A 13,430-nucleotide genomic window follows, 5' to 3' on the forward strand; every position below is an offset into this window, starting at 1 on the left:
TCACTCGCACATGCTCAGTCTTGACTGTTACCTCAGAATTCTGATTGACAGCTCTGACCTTTAAAACAAGTTGTGACTGGTATGAGTGGGTTCTGGCCAGCTAGCTGCTTAACTGACTGACCTCTCTATCACCCCTTACTGCAGATGCTCAGTAGTTGCCAATCTTGCACATGCTCACTGTTGTCATTTATCTCAGAGCTGTGATTCTGCCGAGCCATACCTCCACACACTTGGCTCTTTGCCAAGGCACCTCCCCTATTTTTTCTTAAGAAATCCTTAGTTCTTACTGAGCATGCTCAGGGTCCGCAGCCTCCATCTCAGGGTGGAGTGATTTTTTGCTTATTCAGAATGGAGATCAGAAATACAAAGTAGAGACTGGAGACTTTTCTCTGGTAATGCCATATGTGAGATTCAAGCATTAGCAGATGAAGATTTAGGTGGCAGTTAGTGTAGCCCACATGCCTTCTGGGTGTGGTGTTCTGGCACGAGACCACTTAAAGAGAGAGATAAAATGGGTCTGCTCTACAGCCTTAGCTAACTGCCAGTTGGCTTTTAGCTCATGCAGTAGAGGCTCATGCACTAAGTTCCAGAGGTCCCAGGTTCGATCCTGCTCGCAGATGACTGGGGTCTGTTGGCGTTACATTAACACTCTCACTAGGTAGATGGGGATTCCTCCCCAGCTGTCTTTCAGCAGAGAAGGGAGGCTGATCAGCCTGAGCTGGAGCCAGCACCCATGACTGACAGCTCTGAAACAAAGAAATGTCACCTAGAGAGCTGAGCGGTACTTACTAAGGTGAAAATCCACATGGCAGTCATGGGGAAGCAGGCTTTATGGAGAACCTCCCCTCCAATGTTAATCTTTTTGTTTTATTAGAAGACATTGGAAACCCCAGAATGGCAGTTAACATAATGGGCACAATATGGTGAAGAAAGTGGGGGCAGGATCACTATGAATTTTCTCAAGGTGGGGAGGGAATATTTAAATGAGATTGCCCAGCTCACTGCACCAGTCACTGTACATCTGTCCTAAGAGCAGGAGTCTCACCTCCCTGAACGTATTGGGTCCGATACTCTTTAATATTGGTCATGCTTGTTTATGTTGTCACATAAGGCTTCCATGTCCCTTATGTCTGTATCCAGGCCGCTGCATGTTTCCCACATCATATTACTACTATACGGAATACACTACCGCAGGTAGCAATAGTCAGATATCGTGGCTTGGTTTTAAAAAGGCGTTGTAGTTTGTGGCTCTGTAGTTATTGTGTATTTGTGGGTATGCTTGCTGTAAAGAATTGTGTACATGTAGTGGCACATAAATAATGGCTGGTTCCAGAGTGGGGGAACATTTGCTAAACCTATTTAATGCCCCTAAGAACTCTTTCTGGAACTGACTGACTGAGCTTATCGTTCTAGATCGTGTTGGTACAAAAATGGAAGTCCCATGCAGTCAGTTGAATTCGTATACATTCCCTCTTGCCTGGTGAATACCATAAAATCTCTGTCCATTTTCAGAGTACATTTTATGAATTAGAATGATAAAAATAATTATCTCTTTTGAACACCATTGTTTTGCTTGGATGAAGTCTACCTTGTGCAGTTTTCCCCCATGTCTGCCTTCTCTGTCTCCTTGGCAGCGTTTTTTCTTTAATTTGACTGTAGACCATGTCTGTAGTCAGAGTAGCAGCCGTGTTAGTCTGTATTCGCAAAAAGAAAAGGAGTACTTGTGGCACCTTAGAGACTAAGGTGCCACAAGTACTCCTTTTCTTGTCTATAGTGTAGAACATTTTAGGAGACTGAAGTTGATGATACTTAATACCAGGAAGAATCCTCCCGACAATGGGAGTGTATTAGTTGTTCATAGAAACAAACAAACAAGCTACACTTTTAAAAATCACATCTAATCTGTCTATATTAAAAAAATAGGAACTTTTTCTACAGAATTAATTTTTTGTCATGGTGCCCAGTATGTGGGCCTAGTCCTCAGCAAAACTATTGAATTTAATATCAGAAGCTGTAGTTAAAGAAAGTTGTGCCTGATAAACGATTGCAGAATGAAGTCTGCATACTGGCTGCAATTACACCCCCTCCACCCCCCCCTGCATTTAACAACAGTTACCACCTAGTGAGATGAGATCCTGCAGCTTTTCCTTATACAAAGACTAGGAAATAACCATGGTAACTATTGGGAACTAATGCCATTTTAATAGTGACTATTGTTTGGGAGTTGGTGAGGGGGAGAAAAGGGGTGATGCACAAGAAATATGTCCTGGTAGGGTTGAACAAAAAATGGATTTTTAAATTTTGGGGGGCAAACTGAAAAAAAAATACAATTTGATTGGTTTTAAATTGAACAAATGTCAATATGAAACACTATTTTGAATTGAAAAGTCAAAAGGAAAAGTTTGAAAATGGTTGAAGTGAAACATTTTGACTTGTTCAAAAGAGCTTTTTTTCAACCAGAACCTTTTACCAAATCTAATCTGAATTCAACAAATAGATTTCAGGACCCCCCCCCAATAAATAAAAAAAACCCTTTTTGAGGAAAAAACTAGTTGTTGAAAATGTTTTGCCCAAATCTTATGTTGCTGCTTATTATTAATTATTAGTATTGTTTGTTTGTTATTTCTACGTTGTTAAAAGAAAATATCACCGTGTAACATTGTCTTTTCTCTTATAAATTGTTGAGGTGAGAAATGTATGTTTTAATTTTATAAATGAAAAATAAAGAAATAACCCCTGTGTAAAAAATTATATTGACATTCTCCCCCCTCCCCCTTCCCCTCCTTATCCAGTTGATATCCTGAGCTTTCCTCCAGGGAGGGGGCATTTAGTGTTTCTCATTAGCAAGGAACATAACCTTCCCCTGACCAACAAGGATGAGATTTAGAAAATTACAGCATTTTGCCATCTCAGAAATCTGTTAATTTTCTAAATTAAATCCCGTCTCACTTTAAATGGTTACGTCTCTTTATTTACAGAACAGTGTATTCATTCAGCCTTCTTTTATTTTCCCCTGAGCTTGTTAGAGGCTGTCAATGTTGATGCAGTTTGACATTGTGCCCAGGATGCATCAAACCACAAACCCAAGAATAGAATGTGGCCATTAACAATTTAATAACTTTTTGCAATGCTAAATTTTTTTCCACATCAGCAGTGTGACACTTGATAGCAGTGTGATTTTTACCTTTATTGAATGAAGCTAGACTATTTACATTACATGCCACAGCTTCTAATATGCCTCAGAATCATAACATTTCAGAGGTTTAATTTTTAAGTATCATCTAGTTTCAAATGTCAGAGCATATGTTGAGGCTTGAGCTGAAACGCGATTAAAAGAGAAAAAATATCCTGGCTGAGGGGCAGACACTAAGGTCTGATTCAAAATAGCACTTCATTGCAGCACTAAGTCAAATGCCTTACAGAAGTCTATTACATCAGCACTCTTACCTTTATCAACTACACTTGTAATCTCAGAGATCGCGTTAGCTTGACAGGATCTATTTTCCATAAACCCATGTTGATTTTCATTAATTACATTACCCTTCTTTAATTCTTAATTAATCGAGTCCCATATCAACTGCTCCATTACTTTTTCTTGTATAGATGTCAGTCAACAGGCCTATAATTACCCAGATCATCCCGTTTATCCTTTTTAAAAATTGACACAATATTAGTGCTTTTTCCAGTTTTCTGGTACTTCTCCAGGTACCAAGACATATTGAAATATCAATATTAACAGTCCAGAAAGATCGTCAGCCAGCTCTTTTAAAACTCTTGGGTACCAGTTATCTGGAATTGCTGATTTGAAAATGTCTATAATTTTATCAGCCACTGTTTAATGACTTTGAGATACTGGTGGAATGGAAAGAGTGACTCCTAGACTTTAAGGCCAGAAGGGACTATTGTGATCATCAAATCTGACATCCTGCACATCTCAAGCCACAGTGGCTGAGTTACTGAAGTACTCAAATCATGATATAAATACTTCAAGTTACACAGAATCTACCATTTACTCTAGTTTAAACCAGCAAGTGACCCATGTCCCATGCTTCAGGGGAAGATGAAAAATTCTCAGGGTCTCTACCAGTCTGACCCAGGTAAAAATACCTTCCTCACCCCAAATATGGTGATCAGCTTGACCCTGAGCATGAGGGCAAGATCCACCAGTCAGACATCTGGGGAAAAATTCACTGTAGTAACTCAGAGCCCTCCCCATCTAGTGTCCTGTCTCTGGCTGTTGACATCAACATATAATGAAACTACATCATGTATTTTTTTCCTCCCAGATATAAAACAGAACAATTTATTGAACATTTCTGTCTTTTCTGCATTATTATTGATAATTCTTCTGTTTCCATCCAATCATGGACCAATATAATTGTCAATATTCTTTTGGTACTTAATATTTTTTGAAACTCCTTAGTGTCCTTATTGCTGCTTGCCACAGATTTCTCCTTGTATCCCTTTGCTTCCCTTATCAGTTATATACAGCTTCCTTCACTTCCCCTATGAATCAGGTTGACCTTCCTTGATTGTGGCTTTGGGGGTATCTAATAAAGTGTTCTAAAATGATTCCCAATCATCATGCACATTTTTTCCTGTTAAATTCTTCCTCCTAGCTGATTTGTGCATCCATCCATCCGTGCGTGTGTATGTGTGTGTTACTGTTCTAGATGTTATTCTGCTTGCACATTATAAATGTGATCAAGTCATGATTCCTTGTACCTAAGCTACCATTAATTTTTAGCTCTATGATGAAGACAGGGTCAAATAAAGAATTCCTCTCTGTTGGCTACAACACTTCGTTGAGTTAGGAAATTGTCATCTATAACGTTTAGAAGTTCCAAGGATGTTTTAGTACTGTCAGCATGAGACCACCAGCATGTGTCACTAAAACTGAAATCCCCCATGATCATGCAGCTTCACCCCGCCCTCGCCCATGTTATGGATAGGTGGATAAGGAGGTGGCCATCTAATTCCCTAGTGTGATTTGGTGGTCTGTAGGAGACACCAATTAATACCCTATTTGTGCTTTACTTGTTAGAACATTGATGTCTCAGCAGTCAAGATTGTTTGTTTGTTTTCTTTTGAATTATCTGTGACTTGGAAACAGGTAGTGCCACTCTCCCTCCCCTTTTGTCCACTGGGTCCTTCTTAAATAGGTTTCAGAGTAACAGCCGTGTTAGTCTGTATTCGCAAAAAGAAAAGGAGTACTTGTGGCACCTTAGAGACTAACCAATTTATTAGAGCATAAGCTTTCGTGAGCTACAGCTCAAAACCTTGATTTGTGCTGGAAATGGCCCACCTGATGATCACTTTAGATAAGCTATTACCAGCAGGACAGTGGGGTGGGAGGAGGTATTGTTTCATATTCTCTGTGTATATATAAAGCCTGCTGCAGTTTCCACGATATGCATCTGAGGAAGTGAGCTGTAGCTCACGAAAGCTTATGCTCTAATAAATTGGTTAGTCTCTAAGGTGCCACAAGTACTCCTTTTCTTTCTTAAATAGGTTATAACCATTTATTTTAACATTCCAGTAGTGCAATTCACCCCACCATGTTTCAGTAATACCAACTAGATTGAATTTATATTAATAAATGAGCAGACCCAATTCCTCTTGTTTATTACGCAGGCTACTCACACGGTTATAAGTAGTTCAAGAAATTCTTACAGAATCATAGAAGATTAGGGTTGGAAGAGACCACAGGAGGTCATCTAGACTAACCCCCTGCTCAAAGCAGGACCAACACCAATTAAATCATCCCAGCCAGGGCTTTGTCAAGCTGAGCCTTAAAAACTTATAAGAATGGAGATACCACTACCTCCCTAGGTAACCCATTCCAGTGCTTCACCACCCTCCTAGTGAAATAGTGTTTCCTCATATCCAACCTAGAACTCCCCCACTGCAACTTGAGACCATAGCTCCTTATGTCCTCTGCCACCACTGAGAACAGCCCAGCTCCATTCTCTTTGGAACCCCTCTTCAGGTAGTTGAAGGCTGCTATCAAATCCCTCCTCACTCTTCTCTTCTGCAGACTAAACAAGCCCAGTTCCTTCAGCCTCTCCTCATAAGTCATGTGCCCAGCCCCCTGATCCTTTTTGTTGTCTTCCACTGGACTCTCCCCAATTTGCCCACATCCTTTCTGTAGTGGGGGCCCCCCAAACTGGATGCAATACTCCAGATTTGGCTTCACCAGTGCTGAATAGAGGGGAATAATCACTTCCCTCAGTCTGCTGGCAATATTCCTACTAATGCAGCCCCTTCTTGGCAACAGGGGCACACTGCTGACTCATATCCAGATGCTCATCCACTGTAATCCACAGGTCCTTTTCTGCAGAACAGCTGCTTAGGCAGTCGGTCCCCAGCCTGTAGCGGTGCATGGGAGTCTTTTTTCCTAAGTGCAGGACTCTGCACTTGTCCTTATTGAACCTCATCAGATCTTCCAATTTGTCTAGGTCACTCTGGACCCTATCCCTACCCTCCAGCATATCTACCTTTCCCCCCAGCTTAGTGTCATCTGCAAACTTGCTGAGGGTGCAATGCATCCCATCATCCAGATTATTCATAAAGATGTTGAACAAAACCGGCCACAGGACTGACCCTTGGGGTACTCCGCTTGATACCGGCTGCCAACTAGACATCGAGTCGTTGATCACTACCCATTGAGCCTGACAATCTAGCCACCGTTCTATCCATCTTATAGTCCATTCATCCAATCCATACTTTTTTAAGTTGCTGGCAAGAATACCATGGGAGACCACATGAAAAGCTTTTCTAAAGTCAAGATATATCATGTCCACTGCTTTCCCCATATCCACAGAGCCAGTTATCTCATCATAGAAGGCAATCAGGTTGGTCAGGCATGACTTGCCCTTGGTGAATCCATGTTGACTGTTTCCGATCACTTTCCTCTCCTCCAAGTGCTTCAAAATGGCTTCCTTCTCTTCATGTCCTTTGGTTTCTTGATTTTGTGCTAAATGGGTGCTCATTTCTTCCCTCTCTTTACCCTCCCCTTTTGTTGTTGTTTTAATAGTTGAATCTCTGAAAGTCAGGAGATGTTCATGGTTTCCCCCCCCCCCCTTTCAGGTACATCTCTACTCGTGGGTCAGCATCTAATCTCAGTTATACCCCTATAAATTCACAGTACCTTAACTGACGGCAGTGGAGTTATTGCAGATTTATACTGGTGTGACTGAGAGCACAATCTGGACCCCTTGTAACGGCCAGTCTACTTACACACAGTTAACTATTTTTCATACACAGTGTGAGCAAGGTATAAGTACAGCCTGTTTATTCATTAAAACTGTATGACAGAGAGAGCTGAATTCTGTTTTTGACTTACCACTGGCTTTTAGTGTGGAATTAGACAAGTAACTTAAACTCTGTTACCAGACACTCAATTCGTGTAAATAAGCTTAGTTCCACTGACATCCATGGAGCTATGCTAGTTTACACCAGCTGAGGATCTGGCCTTTGTGTCTCAATTTCTCCATCGGGAAAATTAAGGAAACAGTATCTTTTGCAAAGCACTTTGAGATATTCTGTGGAAAAGTATTATATCTGTGCAGAGTTATTATTGTTCTGAATGGTCTGGGAAAAGCTGTAATATTTCACTCTTCTCACGTGTTCTCTCTTCCTCTCCAAAGTGTGAGTTTTCCTCGAAGTGTTTAATTTAGCATTTCTAAAAGGAACATGAAAAACCACTTTAAGCTGCCTTAATAGATACCACAGAAACACTGCATGTTATATAGCACTTGATTTACCATTTTAAAATTGAATAATCGAATATCTCATTCTCTTATTTGTTTAGATTCAATCAGTGAATCCTTTTAACTGATGGCTAACTCTTAATGTTTAGAGGTTGAGTTTGGGTTAAAATAAGTGAGGAAGGGTATAAATCAGAACTGTCAGCAACTTGAATGTGTATAACTGTTTCAGGGTTGTGGATTTTTCACACCCATGAGTGACATAGTTGTACTGACCTAATCTCCCATGTAGACAGCGTTTTGTCGGTGGGAGAGCTTCTCCCGCAGACATAGCTATAGCCTCCTGGGGAGGTGGATTAACTGTGCCAAGGGGGGAGCTCTCTCCCATCAGTTTAGAGCAATCTCTGTTAAAGTGCTACAGCAGCACAGATGAGCCAATACTGCGTTTTAAGTGTAGACTTGCCCTAAGGCTGTAACTCATTTGTGTGTGTGTCTGTTTACCTGCTTTAACCTGGTAAATCGCTCTCTTATTTCGCATTCGTAGTTAATAAATCTTTGGATAATTTATCATAGATTTGGATGCAAGTCTTGTCTTTGAGTCTGAAATCCTACAGCATAGACTTTAACATCAAAAGGGACCATCATGATCATCTAGTCTGACCTCCTGCACATTGCAGGCCACAGAACCTCACCTACCCATTCCTGTAATAGACTCCTAACCTCTGACTGAGTTACTGAAGTCCTCAAATCATGATATAAAGACTTCAGGTTACAGCGAATCCACCATTTACACTAGCTTAAACCTCCAAGAGACCCATGCTGCAGAGGAAGGCAAAACATCCCCACAGTCTCTGCCAATCTGACCTGGTGGAAAATTCATTCCCAACTCCAAATATAGTGATCAGTTAGACCCTGAGCATGTGGGAAGACCCACCAACTAGACACCTCAGAAAGAGAGGTGTTTAGATGGCACAGTGGTACAGACCATATACATTTATTTATTTAGATTAAGACTGCCTAGGTGTTGTACAAACTCCGCAATGAAGGGCACTAATCCAAAACTCTAGGCATCCTTGCCACACGTTTTAAAGCATAAGAGTACAGAGAGAGACAGTATCTGATTAAAGCAGCTGCTCGTCCTCCTTTGACACAGCATTTGATCATGTGACCAGTGACAGCTTAAACTCCCCATCACCTTTTCCCTGTAGAAACTCCCCTCTCATCTACATAGGCTAAATCTACGCTACAGGCTATAGCTAGGGCAAGCTGGCTGGGAAATCCTTTGAGGCTAGGCTTGTCAAGTTTTTGAAATCCAATGGGATTTCAGTGCCTACCTCCTTTGACAATTCAGCACCTCTTCTGGGCAGTTTTCATTAGTGTTGCTCCTAGGGAGCTCTGACGGATTTATAAGTTGCCCTCCTCTGAGAGTGCATCCCCTCTCTCATACCACTAACCGTGTTGACACAGGGTGCACATTGCACATCCCTTTTCTCATGTGGGGTGAATTTCATTACAGGAGTGCTCTGTATTTGTGTATATGTAAATAGTTCATGAACAGATAAGGTGCTTGTAGGTGGCTCTCAATATATGGAGCAGAGTTGCTAGGGTTTGTAGGACCAACAGACTTCGTTGCACAATATGAATTGCTTCCTCTGTCTGCTCTTTACATTGTCTGTCAACATGATGTCAGAGTAAAAGAGTTCATCTACTGGTGACCCTCAGGAGTTGTCAAAGGTGATGACAGAATATTTAGCAGCACAGAAATCTCCTGAAGATGGAACCATGTGAAGTGAAATAGTTGTGAAGTCACCTAGCTATTTGAACAGACTATATAATAAATTTGAAATGACTCTTTTCAAGTATAGGAGAGACGTTACACGAGTATATTTGTATATATGTTAATAATTAATAGGTTATGTGCCAGTTCATGGTGCACAAGAGTATGTAGTACAGTTACTGGGTTTTGTAAAAACAAAAAAACTTGGTGCGCACTGCAAATGACTTCGTTTTGCTGCTCTTTGTATCAGCTCAGAGCAAATTTGACTCTCATTTTACGCTCTTTTGCTTAAAAGGACTAAGGGTCCAATCCTGCAATGTGCTCAGCACTTTCACCTCGTTGGCAGGAGGCTTTGTACGATCAGACTTTAATAGAAGTGTAGCAGGACTATGAAGATATCGTGGTCCATGTGTAGAGGAAATTCCATATCAGCAAAGTAACAACAGCCCCGTAAAAGAGTTTAGGGAAAAGAGACAATATGATGTATCACTTCTTGTATAAACAGTGACATCTAGAGTTGCCATTAGTATTCCCTAATATGTGACTAAGTTAAAGGTTATCATCTGCTGCAGATTTAATGGATTGCATTAGAATTACAGCAAATGACCCTTGCAGCTCCTTTAAACTTGATCGATCACAATGTAATTGTCAAGGCGGGCTAGCAATTAATTTTCATTAGGCGGGGAAGTCATTAATGCTTGCTGTTAGGGAAAATGACTATTAGATTGAGGTGGAAGGGATTCAATCATTTTTTACAATTAAAAAAAAGTTGGCTTAATATGTTGTTTCCATATGTTAAGAAGGAATATTATTGCACCACCATTAACTGGAGCTATTCCTGCTGTGATGCACTGGTTTTAGCCTTTTTTTTTTTTTTAAATAGTGAGGGACAGATATATAACAAAACAAAATCTCCTATGGGAATATTACTTTCTAAGAACTCTTCCACAAAAATATTTTCCTATTGGCTTCTAAACTTTCACTCTGGAGAAAGGTGTGTTCCTTGATATCAAAATGCTACTTGGTTTTTTTTCTTTTCTTTTCCCCTTTTGACACATTGGTTTTCCAAATCAGAAGAGGGAGACAGAAGGAATATAAATAAAACACCCATACTCTACATTGACCAAAGTAACAAAAGTCCAACTCAGCCTGGTACATAAAATGGTCTACATTTTGCTGACTTTTATGGACTATATTAATCCGAGAATAAGATGTACTGATACCACCTAAAGACCACGTTATGATCATGCCTGATAAACAGATGAGAATGGAATTTATTAAAACAAAATTGTTGTGTAAGAATATTAGGCCAAATTGCTGGGCAAGATAAGGAGGGACCATTCCACCCATCACTCCCTTTGGGATCAGAGCCTGGAGGGGGGAAGCGTGATGCAGTCTGGAGGCCCATGGACTAGCAGAAGTGAACTTCAATCATCCTGGCTGCGACCCCCACAATATCTTGGATCCCACCATGACACTTTTAGATCTTTGTCCTGATCCTGAAAGGTGTACTGGCTAGACCAGATCAGAGAGAGGGAACCAGTGACATGGCCAAAGCTAATTTGAGTTGGGCAAATCCCGAACAGCACCTGGAATGTGAGATGTGGATACCTGCTTGTACCCCCCCCCCCCCGCCTTGTGTGTCTTTTTGCTTCCCCAGGTTATTTCTTCTCTTTTCTATCTCTCTTTTTTCCTTCTGTTTAATAAGAGTCTGCCTTAGATGTTTAAGGATGCATCTTTTGCAACACTACTGTGGGTCCATGACCAGAGAGGCAGCTAAAAACAATGCCCTAAACAGCTCGATGTTGGTACAAGCTTGACAAGTCTCAGAGTGAATGATCAGAGAGTGTGCTGTGTCCATGTCTTTCCAGCAGTGAGGATGCCAGTTAAACTCCAGAGACTGGAAATTAATTTTCAATCTTTGCTATTCCTTTCTCTCCCATTTTGTGTATTTCTTGATTTGTATTAAAGGAAGCAGGGTTGGACTCTAACAACCGCAGCAGCCCATCTCAACTATCTTTTTCTCTTTTCCCTAAAAAGGACAGTTGTTATGATATTTAAAGCCATCTAAAAAATTGTCAGCGGGGTTTCCTTAAAAAAACAAAAAATCCCCCAAAAAACCTCTCTCTGGTCAAAGGGAAAGGGATTAAGGAATACTGTTAAATTGAAAGCCTTTCTTAATACTTTACATTTTAAATATTGTAGCTGTTTTCTCTGTTTTCTGAATCTTTAATAAAAGGTTAGAAGGATTTGTGTGGTGGTTGTCACCAAGGAACTAAGCAGGCCCAGGTCTCTGTATTCAACCCCCCGACCTTGTTTAACTGTTTAATGTTGGACAGTGACAGGGTCATATTAACACCTTGGACTCTCTGGGCCCAATTGTGCTATCAAAACTAACACAACACAGATATTGTGGCAGACACTAGACATTGCCTGGCATTGGAGGTCAGTTCTGATGTTGCTGCTTGACATCACAGGTATTCAAACAATCCTTTATGGTGCTATTGTACTTCTCATCTGAGGATCTCAGGAGGGCTTTGCAAACAGTAATTGAGCCTCACAACATCCCTGTGAAGTAGAGAAATGTTATGTACAGGTTTCACAGGTTATATATACTTTGGGTAAAAAGTCTCACATAGAGGTTAAGTGACATACTGAAGGCTAGCAAGTCAAGGGCAGATGACCTAGGAGTCCTAAGGTGGAGTTTTCAAAAATATTCAGCCTTGGCATAAGTCTGCTCCTATTGAAGTCAATGGGAGTTTTACTTCTGGGATTTAAATGATGCATAGGCTTTGCATAGACCCTCTGCATCGGGTGAATTTTACCCACTATAAGCATGTTCTGTTTCCAAGTGAAGCCTTTCATACCATCTAAAATTTGGTCTTTCTGGACTGGAACTCTATATGGATGTGGGGCTGGGCTGGAAGAAGAAAGACTTCTCGTTTCCCAACAATGCCTTCTCAGACTTGCCAGCAAGTTAAAGAAGTATGGGCTGGATGAACGGACTATAAGGTGGATAGAAAGCTGGCTAGATTGTCGGGCTCAACGGGTAGTGATCAATGGCTCCATGTATAGTTGGCAGCCGGTATCAAGAGGAGTTCCCCAAGGGTTGGTCCTCGGGCCGGTTTTGTTCAATATCTTCATTAATGATCTGGAGGATGGTGTGGATTGCACCCTCAGCAAGTTTGCAGATGACACTAAACTGGGAGGAGAGGTAGATACGCTGGAGGGAAGGGATAGGATACAGAGGGCCCTAGATAAATTAGAGGATTGGGCCAAAAGAAATCTGATGAGGTTCAGCAAGGACAAGTGCAGAGTCCTGCACTTAGGACGGAAGAATACCATGCACCGCTACAGACTAGGGACCAAATGGCTAGGCAGCAGTTCTGCAGAAAAGGACCTACGGGTTACAGTGGATGAGAAGCTGAATATGAGTCAACAGTGTGCCTTTGTTGCCAAGAAGGCCAATGGCATTTTGGGATGTATAGGTAGGGGCATTGCTAGCAGACCGAGGGACGTGATCATTCCCCTCTATTCGACATTGGTGAGGCCTCATCTGGAGTACTGTGTCCAGTTTTGGGCCCCACACTACAAGAATGATGTGGAAAAATTGGAAAGAGTCCAGCGGAGGGCAACAAAAATGATTAGGGGACTGGAACACATGACTTATGAGGAGAGGCTGAGGGAATTGGGGATGTTTAGTCTGCGGACGAGAAGACTGAGGGGGGATTTGATAGCTGCTTTCAACTACCTGAAAGGGGGTTCCAAAGAGGATGGCTCTAGACTGTTCTCAGTGGTAGCTGATGACAGAACAAGGAGTAATGGTCTCAAGTTGCAGTGGGGGAGGTTTAGATTGGATATTAGGAAAACCTTTTTCACTAGGAGGGTGGTGAAACACTGGGATGCCTTACCTAGGGAGGTGGTGGAATCTCCTTCATAGATTC

This window comes from Lepidochelys kempii, chromosome 1 (assembly GCF_965140265.1).
Source record: "Lepidochelys kempii isolate rLepKem1 chromosome 1, rLepKem1.hap2, whole genome shotgun sequence".
NCBI classification, from domain to species: Eukaryota; Metazoa; Chordata; order Testudines; family Cheloniidae; genus Lepidochelys; species Lepidochelys kempii.